The sequence below is a fragment of the Manacus candei genome, unplaced genomic scaffold (assembly GCF_025592945.1).
Source record: "Manacus candei isolate 608988 ecotype Guabito, Panama unplaced genomic scaffold, ASM2559294v1 h1tg000050l, whole genome shotgun sequence".
NCBI lineage: Eukaryota > Metazoa > Chordata > Aves > Passeriformes > Pipridae > Manacus > Manacus candei.
In genome coordinates this window covers 10,663,010-10,675,336 of record NW_026138098.1, presented here as the reverse complement: position 1 = coordinate 10,675,336, position 12,327 = coordinate 10,663,010, and the positions used below count along the sequence as shown (strand labels likewise).

General features: G+C 45.7%; 1 long non-coding RNA gene across 1 annotated transcript in view; it reads right to left on the bottom strand.

Annotated features, from left to right (window-relative positions):
* Positions 1–5,707: 5,707 nt before the first annotated feature.
* LOC127476944 (uncharacterized) overlaps positions 5,708–12,327 on the bottom strand; it is a 58,795-nt gene continuing 52,175 nt past the window's right edge. Inside the window, exon 3 of the long non-coding RNA XR_007906796.1 lies at positions 5,708–5,846. This is a non-coding gene — a long non-coding RNA (uncharacterized LOC127476944). The remainder of the gene's footprint in view (positions 5,847–12,327) is intronic.

Below are 12,327 nucleotides of genomic sequence, written 5' to 3'. Positions count from 1 at the left end.
ACCAGAAACTAGGGCATGTGGGTAATACTTGTCTTTTCACTTTTTTAAATGAAAAAAAATAATTCAAAGTGCCAGCATCTCTGAGCCAGTTCATGCCCCTTTTCATCTTGAAGTTTTTAGGCCTTTTCTGGTTCATCACTGCAGCACATTTATAAGGTGCAATTCCAAGTTATCAAGTTGAAAAACATACGGTAGTTTTCTGGGTTGCAAAGCATGTGTGCCCTGTGGAGTCCATCTGTTTGTAACTTTTTACCCCAGGGGAGAAAATCTGACAAATGAGGTGGTCATTGCAGATGAGCCTTGGATTTCTTCCCTGTGTCAGGGGGATGTGGCAGCAGCCCTAGCTGGGTTCTAGGAAACCCAAACATGGGAACCAGCAGCCAGGGAGGTAAGGCAGATGATCAATTCTTTTTCTGAAAGACTTGATCACTTCCCTTGGAGATCTCTAGAAGGTGCTCTCTGCCTCTCAGCCCACACAAGCACCCAAACAGAAAGGCTGCTGGGCTTAGTGAGAATGGCCATGTCTTGAGCACTGAATCTACAACCTTGACAGGAACAGAGTAGCCAACAGCTCTCATGAAACCCCATCTGAGGGAATCAAACCCCATCTGAGAGAATGAGCAGCTTTGTTTCTTAAGGATGGGGAAGCTGAAAGCCTGTGCAGAGCTGATGATGTTTGCTATGAGAACCAGGGCAGTGGACTGAAGGGGTTAACACAGGGACTGCTGGCCTGGGCAGATTTGACCATGTCAGCTGGAAAAGATCAGAGGGGCCAGGTATTTAACAGAGAGAGAAGGCAGCTGCTTTGGGTTTGGAGAGAAGCTCATCCTGAGCTATAAGCATAGTGTGTTGGTGGATAGTGTTAGCAGAGGGAGGTGCCAGGCTGGGATTCAGGAAGGACAGAGGGCCAGAGCCCTGTGGGGGCCTGAAAAAGGGTTGTTGCCATGTCTGGGCAGAGGAGCCTGAGGTTTATGCTCCTGCACAGGGCAGGGTTCCCCTCTTTTTGGCTAGTCTCAGTCTACCTCTCCTCCCTGCAGAAGGAAGAACCATCATCCAAGTCAGAGTGGATGTAAATGCTGCCTCCCAGAGGGATGCACTCACATGCTTGTGCTGGTGCTTGCTCTGCTGCTTCAGTGCTAATATGAGACCTTTGCCCCCAGCTCAGTCCCTTGGCCAGTTTGGCATATCACACTTCTCTGAGGGACATCACAGCCATCTGACTGCAGGGCTCTGGGGTCAGAGTATGTGCTCTCCTCCCTCCCTGGCCTCGCTGCTCCCACAGGAAGGAAAAAGCTGAGGATGCAAGCACCAATATGTGAAGGTGAGTATGTCAAATGTGGATGGCACCTACCTGGGAAATGGGATGTGTGAGTTTGAACACACATGGCCAGGGCAGGAACCCTGGTTCTCTGCTTCCAGACTATAGGTACCTCCATCCTTAGGGAGAGGAACAGCTCCAACAGTGTTTTGTGGCTTATGTGCTGAGAAGATTCCACAGATTGGGTAGGATGGAAGATTTAGAGGGTTTTTGTAGCCCTGATGGGCTTGAGTTTTGGTGGTTTATTCCTAAGGATGGAAGTTCAGATCAGACAGGTGTGTGGGGAATGTCAGAGCTGAAGGATGGAGGCTGACAGTGATGGGGGCTGAACTAGCTGGTTCAACATGCCTGTGTCCATCTGTCAGAGCTTGGCAGAGGAATAAGGATCTCAAAAACAAAATTCTGATGGAAAGTAGAGACCTACGTAGCTATAACAGCAAGGGGAAGGCTACAGCAGGATGCTTTCAGACTTCAGAAGAGGCAAATGAGGGAAAGATGCCAGGAATGTGCTGTACCCTGAGGCAAAACTTTGATTAGAGCTTATCCTTGTCCATTATGATACTGAGTCCAAAGAAGATGAGAGGAAATGTCGAAGGAAAGGGGATTTTGCAAGTTCTGCTGCCCATGGAAGTGCTGGTTCAGACATGGCATCTCTCTCCATTCACACTCCTGATGGGGCACCCTTGTGTCCTGATCAGCTTGGTGTCAGCTGGGAGCTGTTTCAGAGCCTGGGGTGGGACTAAACAGGGCTTGTGCCATGTAGCTTCTGGTCCCTTGCTTTTAGGCTTTCAAGGAGCAGTCGTTGCAAGTGTGAGTGCTATTGCTCAGCCTCTGCCTCTGCTTTGCACTTTCTGCCTTTCTGCCTCCAAGACAAACAAACTCTTCAAAAACTGCCACAAAAAATACATGTCTTTACTTTGTCACAAATCAGATTGTGAAGAAATCTGGGGTGGGTGAGGATGGGTGGGTGTTGTCCTTAAGTGTCCTTATGTGTTCTTTTAGTCCATGAATTTGCTGGTGTGATTTGCAGTCTATGCTGGTTACATAGCATAGGATTTCTCCAGCTACTCCTGCTTCCTGATTAAAGAACTTTCCAAAAGGCAGAAATTGCATCCCTACCAGTCAAACCCAGGTAAAATTCACCCGATCCATGGGGAGTCAGTACTGAGGTGCCCATACCCACTCCTTGAGCAACACAAGGCAGGTAGTTCTCCTTAGCTTCTTGCCTTGTGGTGGCGAGCTTTTTTTCAGGAGACAAAGCATGAATGAAGAAGATATTCTGCAGGTGTTGTTATTTGTATGCTAAAAACAACACTTGCCTTGCAGAGAAGTCAAAGATCCAAATGGGCCTGTAACATGGCAAAAATAATAGGTGAGGCCTCAGGTGTGGTGAATGTGACCCTCCGTTTCCACTTTTCATGGCTTCGTGTTAATTGGAGAGGAGACAGACTGCCAGCTCACTCTCTGGGGAGAAAAAGGCAGGAACCAATTTGCAGAGCTACATAAATATGGAAGTAGGATTTTTTTTGGCGTGGGAGGTGTTACCAGTACCACACATTACGGTTCCTTGGCTTTATCACATCGTAGGCTTTTACCGAGACGTAAGTTTGCTAAATAAGGAATATGAAAATAGCTTGTGAAACAGGTTGAGTCATCAGAGAAAATCAAATGGAGTTCTTTCACCTCAGTTGTTAAGTCCTACTTTATTTTACCATTGCATTAGAACCTTCGGGGTCATTTCAACCTGTTTATTTCTGCTTTAAAATTCAAAGTAGTCTGACATCTAAGTAAGGCTTATCAAATTGGTTCATGTTTTCTGTCAGCAGTGATGATACATCCCTATATGCCCCGCCTATGAACAATTGCAGGGAACGTAAAGATTACCAAGAGAAATGGCTTCTGTGGCTATAGTTGAAGTGTTCAGCACTTCTTCCAGCTTTGTCCAGCTATTGAAGAGGATTTATGGCCCCTAGATATCCCTTTCAAGTACTAGCCTAGCTCTTGGAAGTCACTGGCTGTTATTTGTAGCTCCTGGGAATCCAAGCAGGACCTGTTGTGCTGTACAAACACCAAACAAACCCATAAAGCCAGTAACTCAGGACCAGGAGTGACCATGGTAGATGGAAAAGGAGAAAGAAGCTTAAAGGCCTTTAGGTACAGCATTGCCCTAGGGCTCACATATTTCTGTCAGGGATTGTTCTCATATCTCACATCTGTGCTGGGGAGATCATGGGTGGAAAGCATGTCTAGGAGAGAAGCATGCATGGGGTCCATGGGACCCATCAGACATGCTGTACACAAGAAGTGAGAAACACCCATAGCATAAGTCCTACAGCTACATGACACAGGGATCCTTGCTCCAGCTCAGCCCACACTCACTGCAGTCACAACTAGAGTTTCAGGACAGGCAGCACATAAAAGTTTCTGATCTGCTGGGACTGTTAGAGGCCCAGAGATGAAAAGCAAACTGATAAAGACCTCAATTCAAATGCTTTTGGCATAACAATTTTTCCAGATTTGGTTTTCTGAGCTAATCATGTTAGCAAAGTTACTCACTTAAGTAAGTTTTAATTGGGCCAGGTTTAAGCGTCCCAAGTGAAATGACAATGTAGTTTTTGTGGGCTCTTCTCTTTATTTTTTTTTGGGGGGGTGGGGGAGGGAACACGACTGTGTGTGGGTGAATAGTGGTTTATTTCTGTCACACAGATACTCCATTTCTGAGATTCCTTTGTTGTTAGTGAGTCATCCCTCATTATTAAATTGTCCATACATTGTGAGCTGCCTCAGGCCCCGAACCAAAGCCTACTGCCTTTGGTGGGGAGGAGGGCTCCTGAACACAATGGGTTTCGGATCAGGCCCTGGATGAATCTTTCCATTGAATCTTTATTTTAAGGAACAATTTGTTCTAATTGGAACTAAACTTATTGCTGCATTGAAATGGTATATGAGGTTTACAGGACTCAAACTGGAACAATGGGTATATCCTCTCTGCTCTAATGCCTCCAATCATGTTAAGTCAAGTTAACTGGAAAATCAATTGACACAAATTCCAGCATGACCATTAACTTCCATCTGGCTGGACCCTGAGCGCCTGGCCAGAATGAACAGATTTCTAACAGGGATGCAACAGAACTGTGCATGTTCATGTCCTAGAGATGCTTTCAGCCTGAGGTCTCCCTAGCAATGCCCACGTTGCCCCAAGTAATTACTGTGGCTAACAGAGAGCCTGGGGGTCAGGCAGTCTGGGATCAATTGTGGGCTGTGTGTGTGGTTTTCCAGAGCAAGCAGTGCAGCTGCTCTGTACACTCCTGCTGGCAAAGCCATATTTATCAAAAGCATAAAGGAAATGAGTGAGACCTGGACTAACTGAGCTGACCAGGCTGGTCCCTTGAGTATATAGAAAAGGACTGCAGCAGCAAAACTGCATTTTCCGCAGGACAGCTCACTTCTCCTGCAGAGGATATTTCTGCTCTGTTGGTAAAAAGCTGAACTTCACTGATGTGGCTTTACTCATGTAAGAAGCATTTTGGTGCTAGAGTGAACCTGAATTTCTCTCTAAATGTTTATCACAGGCTTATCTGTACATCTCTGCATCCTGTCTTGCATCAGGCATAATAATATCAATCTCATTCTGAGAAAGGCATAAAGCCTTTTCCATGTGTTTGCAATGCACATTAGACCCACAGACAAAGACTATCCTAAGGACAAAATCTTGTTACTGTGATGTATTTATTGTACTGTGATTCTGAGACCATATGTTCCACATTAGAAGAGAGAGTTTGTTGTGGGATTTTGGTTTTTGTTTTTTTGTTTGCTTGTTTGCTTGTTTTCCCCCAGGATATAATATTTTACTTAGTTAAAAACAAAACCAATTGGGGAGCACTTTCAGACAGCCACCACAGCCGCTCTGCCAGGAAGTAGGCGATGGGAGCCCTGGGTGGGTGGCAAGAAATCTGTGTGCTACTGAGTGCTAAAGCATTGACATGGTTCAGTTTACTAAATCCAGCTGTGAAGAGCAGCTGGTTTTCTGGCAGTCAGCATGACATATGCAGGCGGATACGCTCGAGAGAATTGATCAGGGGCCACCAGCAGGGAGAAGGGAGAAGAGGAGGGTATGTTGTTCCCTGCACTGCTAAGTGCCAAAGTGGCTCTTGGCAGTTCTGATTACTAAACCCAGCTGGGAGGAGTTTTTCTGGACTTGTATGTGACATCCAGTGGGGATACACTTCAGCCATGTGCATGGGGAAGACAGGGGAAGCAGAGGCTTCTGCACAGTCTTCCCAATGCTGTGGCTTGTGGGATCCTGGGGAAAGGTTTGTCCTCCAGACAAATGGAGGATGTCTGCAGACAGCAGGGGAGGCTGCCGAGAGGCTTCAGACAGAACCGAGTGTTCCCATCTTGGTTTCTCTTCTCATTTCCTTCTCTTCGTCCTCTCTCCGTGAGGGAGCTGGGGATGCAAGGGGAGGCACAGCAGGCCAGGACAAGGAGAGATCATGTAGAATAAACAGCAAGACACTTCCTCGGAGGGCTGGAAAAGATAAAAAAAAGATGCCTATTATCTGGACCAAACTGTGAAAAGTTGCACCAGTGAAGCCTGCCATCTTGGGTGTGATAGGAGAAGGATGTCCTGCTGCCTCTGGGATCAGCCTGGGAAGAGCCTGAGAAATGCTAAGTGCTAATGGGGAGGGAGGTCCAAGATAGTCCCTGGGGCAGTGTTTTTAGTTTCCATGACAAAACTGGAAATTATCTTTGCTTTCCTTTGATCTTCAAAGCACAGGAGGAAATTTCACACTTAGGGGAGGCCACCCGGTGTCAGGTGAGGTTGCTGCAGCTTGTGAAAATCAGTCAGATGCCATAAGGTCAACAGCTTACCTGCCTTAGTGTGAAAATGCTTTGCAGAAAAGATTCTGCCTTTTCCCGGGGTTGTTTTTGATGCCTTGGTTAGAAAATCACATTTGTTTGTGGATCCTGAGGCTGTAGATGGATGGCTTAAAGAGGGAGTAAAACCCAGTCAATGTGATTCTAATATGATTCTTCAGTTTGAATGTGTATTATTTTGTTGCATGGATGTGGTCAGCCTAAATAATTATTTTTGTTCTAATCTAATTGAAAATTTACTGCAGCCACCTCCTTCCAGGGTGCTAATGAGGAGCAGAGGCAAGATGGAACGGTTTTTTCAGAATTTCAGGATGCTCTGTGTAAGTCAGATGTCCAGTCTGGCATCTCTGTCAAATGTAATTTTGTTTGTACTGGCCACAAAGGCTGAAAAAGCTGCCCCCAAATGAGGTGGCCTGGGTCACAGGCCTACGCAGGCTGTCTGTGCCCCTTGCTCCACAGTCTGCCTCATTACATGTGCTGAGCACAGACATTCAGAGGTTTCTCTGCATCCATCCCCCAACTTCTCCAGGGAGTGTCTGCGGCCCTCAGTTAGTCTGTGTCCTACCACTGCTGGGAATGGGTTGCAAAATATCCCTTTGGTCAATGATATCATCAAACCAGCAACACCTCCAGGGTCAAGACAGGCACCACTGCTTCTCCTCGGTCCCTCACCCACTCCTTTATAACAGCAAAAATCAGTCTTTCTTCAGGGACACCTTCAGAGCAAGCAGCCAGTCCCGCAGACAGGGGACATATATTTATGTCCGCATGGCTCTCTTACTGCCAGAATTGCATTTTTACTGCTCACTTAAACATGAGGAAATTCTTTGGAAGTAAAATTGACTGTTGTTAAGTCACCTTCTGATCTCCCAGTCTCACACGGCTATCTGACCTGGTGCTCTTTCACTTGGAGCTTGGGATTAGGCAGGTCTTCAGATTTCACCCTTTCTTGTGACTTATTTTGATGAGAACCAGTTGATCCTGTCCTCCCAGGGCTGTCCCTGAGCCCTGCTGATGGATGGGGAGGTGCTGGTCTCAGGAATATCAGATAGCCCTCTGAAAGTAGCCCCTCCTCGGTTTGATGTCTGTGAGCTGGTGCCAACCTGGCTGCTCTCCAGGGCAGCCCCTGCTGAAGCCAAGGGGTGCTGTGGGCTGCCACCCTCACTGCTAGGGCAACAACAGATCCATGGGGTCCAGAGTTCCTGATTCACTTCTCCTTCACATCCAATCCACCTGAAAACAGATCTGGGGGTGCATTTGTGGGTGCCTTCCAGCACGGCTGACCCCGCAAACAGCCTACTGCAGGGCTCTTCCCTTCTCCAGAGGTTAAAACAGAAAAAAACCCAGAGCAACGCTTTCTTTCACAAAATTTCCAAATGCAACAAAGCTTTCTGTTGCATCCCAGCAAAGAATGCAGGGCAGGATGTGACCCTTGCCATGACTGGGGCTGGCCCACGCCGCCTGCCGGCAGAGCTCCCGGCACAGCCCCAGCGCGGCACCGCGTGTGGGGTTCGTTTGGTCTGTACACAATGGTCTGACTTATGGAATTAGCAAAGCAAGCGAAATTAATTCAACCACAACCACATTTTATTCACAGAGAGGCTTGTCTGAAAGATGATGAGCATAACAACTGGTTTCCCTTAGTAAACCTGCAGCAGATTCATTCATAATAAAATACATGGCTCTTAGAACAAAACTTCTTCTGTTGCTCATTTTACGCTGATGTTTTACCCTGCCATTCTCTTCTTGACAAGCATGTTAGTTTTCTTAAAATGTTGTTAGATTAATGGGTTTGTGGATGAATGCTTAACAGTCAACAATAATTATTTACCTTTACACATTCAAAGGACCATAATGATCAAGAGAAACTTTTTTTTATTTTATTTTTGTAAAGAAGCTGCCTGACTGTTTTTACTTGTTTAAAGTGAATAGAAACTGAGTCAGAAAAGAAAAAGCAAAATAAAGACTCCAGTGCTTTTCATGCTCTGCAGAGCACCCACCGTGAGGAAATAACAGGAGAGCTTGGCAGGTCTCCTGGAGCCTGCCAGGATACTGCCCTTCCACCCTCAGCAGTTTATAAAATCCATGGCAGCTGCCTCACGGAGAAGAGCTAATGATCTGCACACGGTGCTGGGCAGCTGAGGCACATGGCTGCCTCCTGCCTGCTGCCTCATGCAGCTGGGACCAGGAACACCGGACTGCTCCCAAATCGAAGGAGCAAGCGCCGTCATTACCACCAATTGCACATTTGTCCTTTGTATACATGTATATAGATGCCTCACAGCCCATTGCCCCTTACAGCCAACACCCCAGCACCCCTTGGGGAGGGGGTATCCACTGCCTGCTGCAACATGGGCACCAGAGACAAAAAACAGCAAGAAAGGGGTCTGCAGGTGGTGGGAACAGGTACCCACCGTGGCAACACAGACATCACTGACTAAGGCTGCACATCTACAGCATCTGAATCTGTAATTACATCCACTCCTTATCAAACAGATTTCTAAGGGTCTTGCAGGCTTAGGGCTCCCTCTTCTAAGTTTTCTGACAGGCAGTTGCTCTCTGGCAAAGTCACAGAGACTTCTCCAGGTTCTGGTGAGGGGTCACACTGTGCATTGCAAGGCACAGGAGTGACTACGGGGTTTGAGAGCAAAAGAGCTCAGTAACTTTGTTCAAGAGAAAAAAAACTGTTGGGAAGGAAATCCACGTGTGGTTGGCTTGCATTTGTTTCAGAGTAAGTGTTCCTTGTTCCTCAAAAGCCTGGTGGGCTGAGTGCATTGAGATGGATGCACATACCAGGATCTGTAAAGAAAGCACTGTTTTCTCTCACTTCACCTGTTAGAATCTCTGTTGAATTCAAAGGTGAGAGAAAGATGCACTATTGCCTTGCTGCCTTAGGATTCAGGCTTGGTAGGGGTGGTTTAGGAGGAGAGGTATTGGCTGTTCCACAGTTACCCTGCTTGAACTTGGCAAGATACCTTCTCACTGTCTTTGTTTCCTAATCTGAAAGCAGAATATCAGAACATCTGTTTGTGAGTTCCAAGTGCCATTGAACACCAGTTTCTGCAGGGTCTGACCAAAGTGTCAATCAAAATCCCAGTTCCCCAGTTTGCTCCTGAGATCCTGCTGCAACACCAGCACTAAGGAGAACTGGCCCCAGCAGTTCTGCCTCTCATAATGGCTTCAAGTGACTGAGAATAAGTGATTGATATTGCAGTGAGCCTACTGATTTCTACAGTCATTTTAAAAAGGCAGTAAATACCTCAGTGATTGCAGCCATTCACGAAAGAAAGCAGTCTATACACAGTTGGTTCACAAAGGAAAGCGGTAATAGAAGAGGTTAATAATACTTAAAATGCTTTTTCCCTCCCCACATAGGTTTAACATTTTTTTCAGAGAGAAATTTTACTATTTGAGAAGAGAGAAAAAAATTCTACAGCATTGAAACCCCACCTATACATTCCCATTAAGTTTCATGAAAGAAATGCCTGACGTATTTTTATGCTGATGAAGCCTAGATGAATTAAAGCAGTGTTCCCACTTTCTCCTTTCTAATGCTAATGTTTAATTCTAGCATATTTATACAAAAACACTGCTTAGAAAGCAGGACCATAGAAAAAAATCTCTGCAGCACCTACTGAGGTGAATTTCACGCAGCAAGCACTGATTATATGTTTGCAGGTTCTGAATGAAGGGTGCTGTTTTACAGGCTTCCAGCTTTCTGCACTCCTACGGCCACAGCAGCTTGGCAGAATAAAAATTACGTGCATCACCCTTGGGGTGGGTCATATTTTCAGCGTGTACTACAAAAACAAAAGGATAAGAAAAATACAATACCTACCCCACCACTCCACTCCCTCAAGTATAAATCTTTAAAAACTATGTGACAAAACCTGTGTGCAGGGGCCCTACTCGAAACACTCTTTGAACTAGACAATCATTTGCCACTTAATCCTTAATGAATACGGTAGCTATTTTTGCAAGCACATCACACTGGTAAGAGTGTTTGATGATGAAATATCAGTGAGATATGATTTTATTCCTATAAATAAATATAACCTGGTGTCTGTGCTCATTTGTATGCACACATAAGCCCTCTCCAAACCCCAGGAGTATGCTGTATATGCAAAGTCCTCAAGAGAGGATGAACACCTGGGGATAAAAGAGATCCCAAGTCCTTATTTGTGCCTGTTCATAATACAGAGTGATGCACATCTTGGTACACCTCAACAACAGCAAGCTGTCTGGAGCACCAGATGTGGGTTATTTGACTTGAGACAGGGTATTCAAGAGGACTCACTGCACCCAGGCACAACAATTTCACTGCAGCAGTCAAGAGAAAAGGCATATTTTTCCTCAACTGGTTTCTCTGAACCCCATCTTTAGAGGATGAAGAGAATCCTTGCTTGGGAGTTTATGATTAAATGAAAATAAGCTTCTAAGGAAATCTCAAAAACATGACTCAAGGTAACCTGGACCTCTAAAAGCATAACACAAAGAGGAATGAGCTTTAGAACCTGCCGATTTAAGAACATCTTTACCCCTATTACTGTCCTGAGAAACGGGGATGGTTCCTTCTGCCCGTGTCTTCAGCAGGAGGAGAAGACTGTTAGTGAGGAGATATCCCAGCTGTTGTTGGGACAAACCCCTCGCTGCTGTGTTTCAGCAGAGGTCGGAATGTGCTGCCCACTGTGCGGTGCCAACACTCTCAAATGCATAAAACATATTTATATTTTCTCCCACCTGAGTGCTTCAGGAGGTTCTGAAAATTCCTAGTTTGTTTAGAGTGTGCAAATCTGTGCAATTTGTTTATATGCAAATATTAACACATGTAAATAATTCTTTTAACGAGGTACATGATTAGTTAATTGTGTTGTAAGGAAAAGTGGGGAATTTTACTTTTCTTTCTTTTCTTAAAGTCTCTTCTCCCCCCTGACAATGAGCCCCCCTGGATGGCCAGACACCTGAAACCCAAACTACTGGCATCATGTCACTTCGCCCCAGAAAAAGTGAAGAGTAAATTTAGTATCACAAACCAATCCCAGAAAGACATTGTGAGACTCATTTAAGAATTTAAAATTCCCTGAAATCCTAACATGAAAGGGATTTTGAAAGTGGAAATAGAGAAAATATTTTTTGCCCGTGCCCATTGAACGGAGCTATTTAAAAGCAAAGCAAGACAGGCAGAAAATTTTCTCTCTGAATTTGCGGAGCAACCATTAAATGCATTAGTTTTTTAAGCCCTGTGTTTTCTGAAGAAACAATAGACTTTTTTTAAAGGTGCTGGTAAAGCGTATTACAATAGCCTCTTGAAGGGCTGTTAGTAAAACCATTTAATTACATGGTAGTTAAGAATGTCTGAAACTGAGCAGATTTTCCCATTAGGGAAGAAAAGTAATTCATCCATCTATTATTCTAGGGGAGGTAGAAACTAGACCTTTCAGTTTAAATCTAATTTTTATTAGTGTTAAGAGGATCAGTGGAGGAATTCTCTCATGTGTCTGTAAGTGTTGGCGACAGCTGCAGTTTTAAAGGAGCACTGTCAAATTGAAAATCTCATTTTCTCTGAGACGTTGTCACAACAACACCTGAAATTACCATAACTGGAAGAGATTAGGAGAAAATGAAAGTTTCTCTTTCACCATTTTTCTTATTTTTGTGTTTTTGAGGGCTCCTTCGGGCAGCTGAGCAGTGGCTCTGCGAGATGAAGGTGTGGGCAGAGGCTCCAGCCAACCTGTCTTCCTGAGAGCGTTTCTAGCATTCCTATTTGCCTCTCTCACTCTGGGCAGCTGTTTGGCTTTGCCCAGGGTTTTCCCGGTGGATGGGGAGCTCTGGGGGCTCCCAGCCCGGCACAGCCATGGGGCCGGCCCGGAGGAGATGGCTGGGGCGAGGGGCGCGCTGGATCCCCCGCCGCAGGCCCTAATGCTGCTAATGCCCCTTTTTATTAATATTATTTTTAAAAACTAGCTTTATATCCTCGAATAAAAGACAGGACTCCAAACGGGGCCCATATTTCGCGTTCTGGGTGAGCGCTCCCACACGGTGCCACAGAGCTCCCCCCGACAGCGCCCCCTGCCGGCGGTCCCGCCGCGCCCCCGCGCGCGCCTCCGCTCTCCCCGCTCCGCTCAACTTGC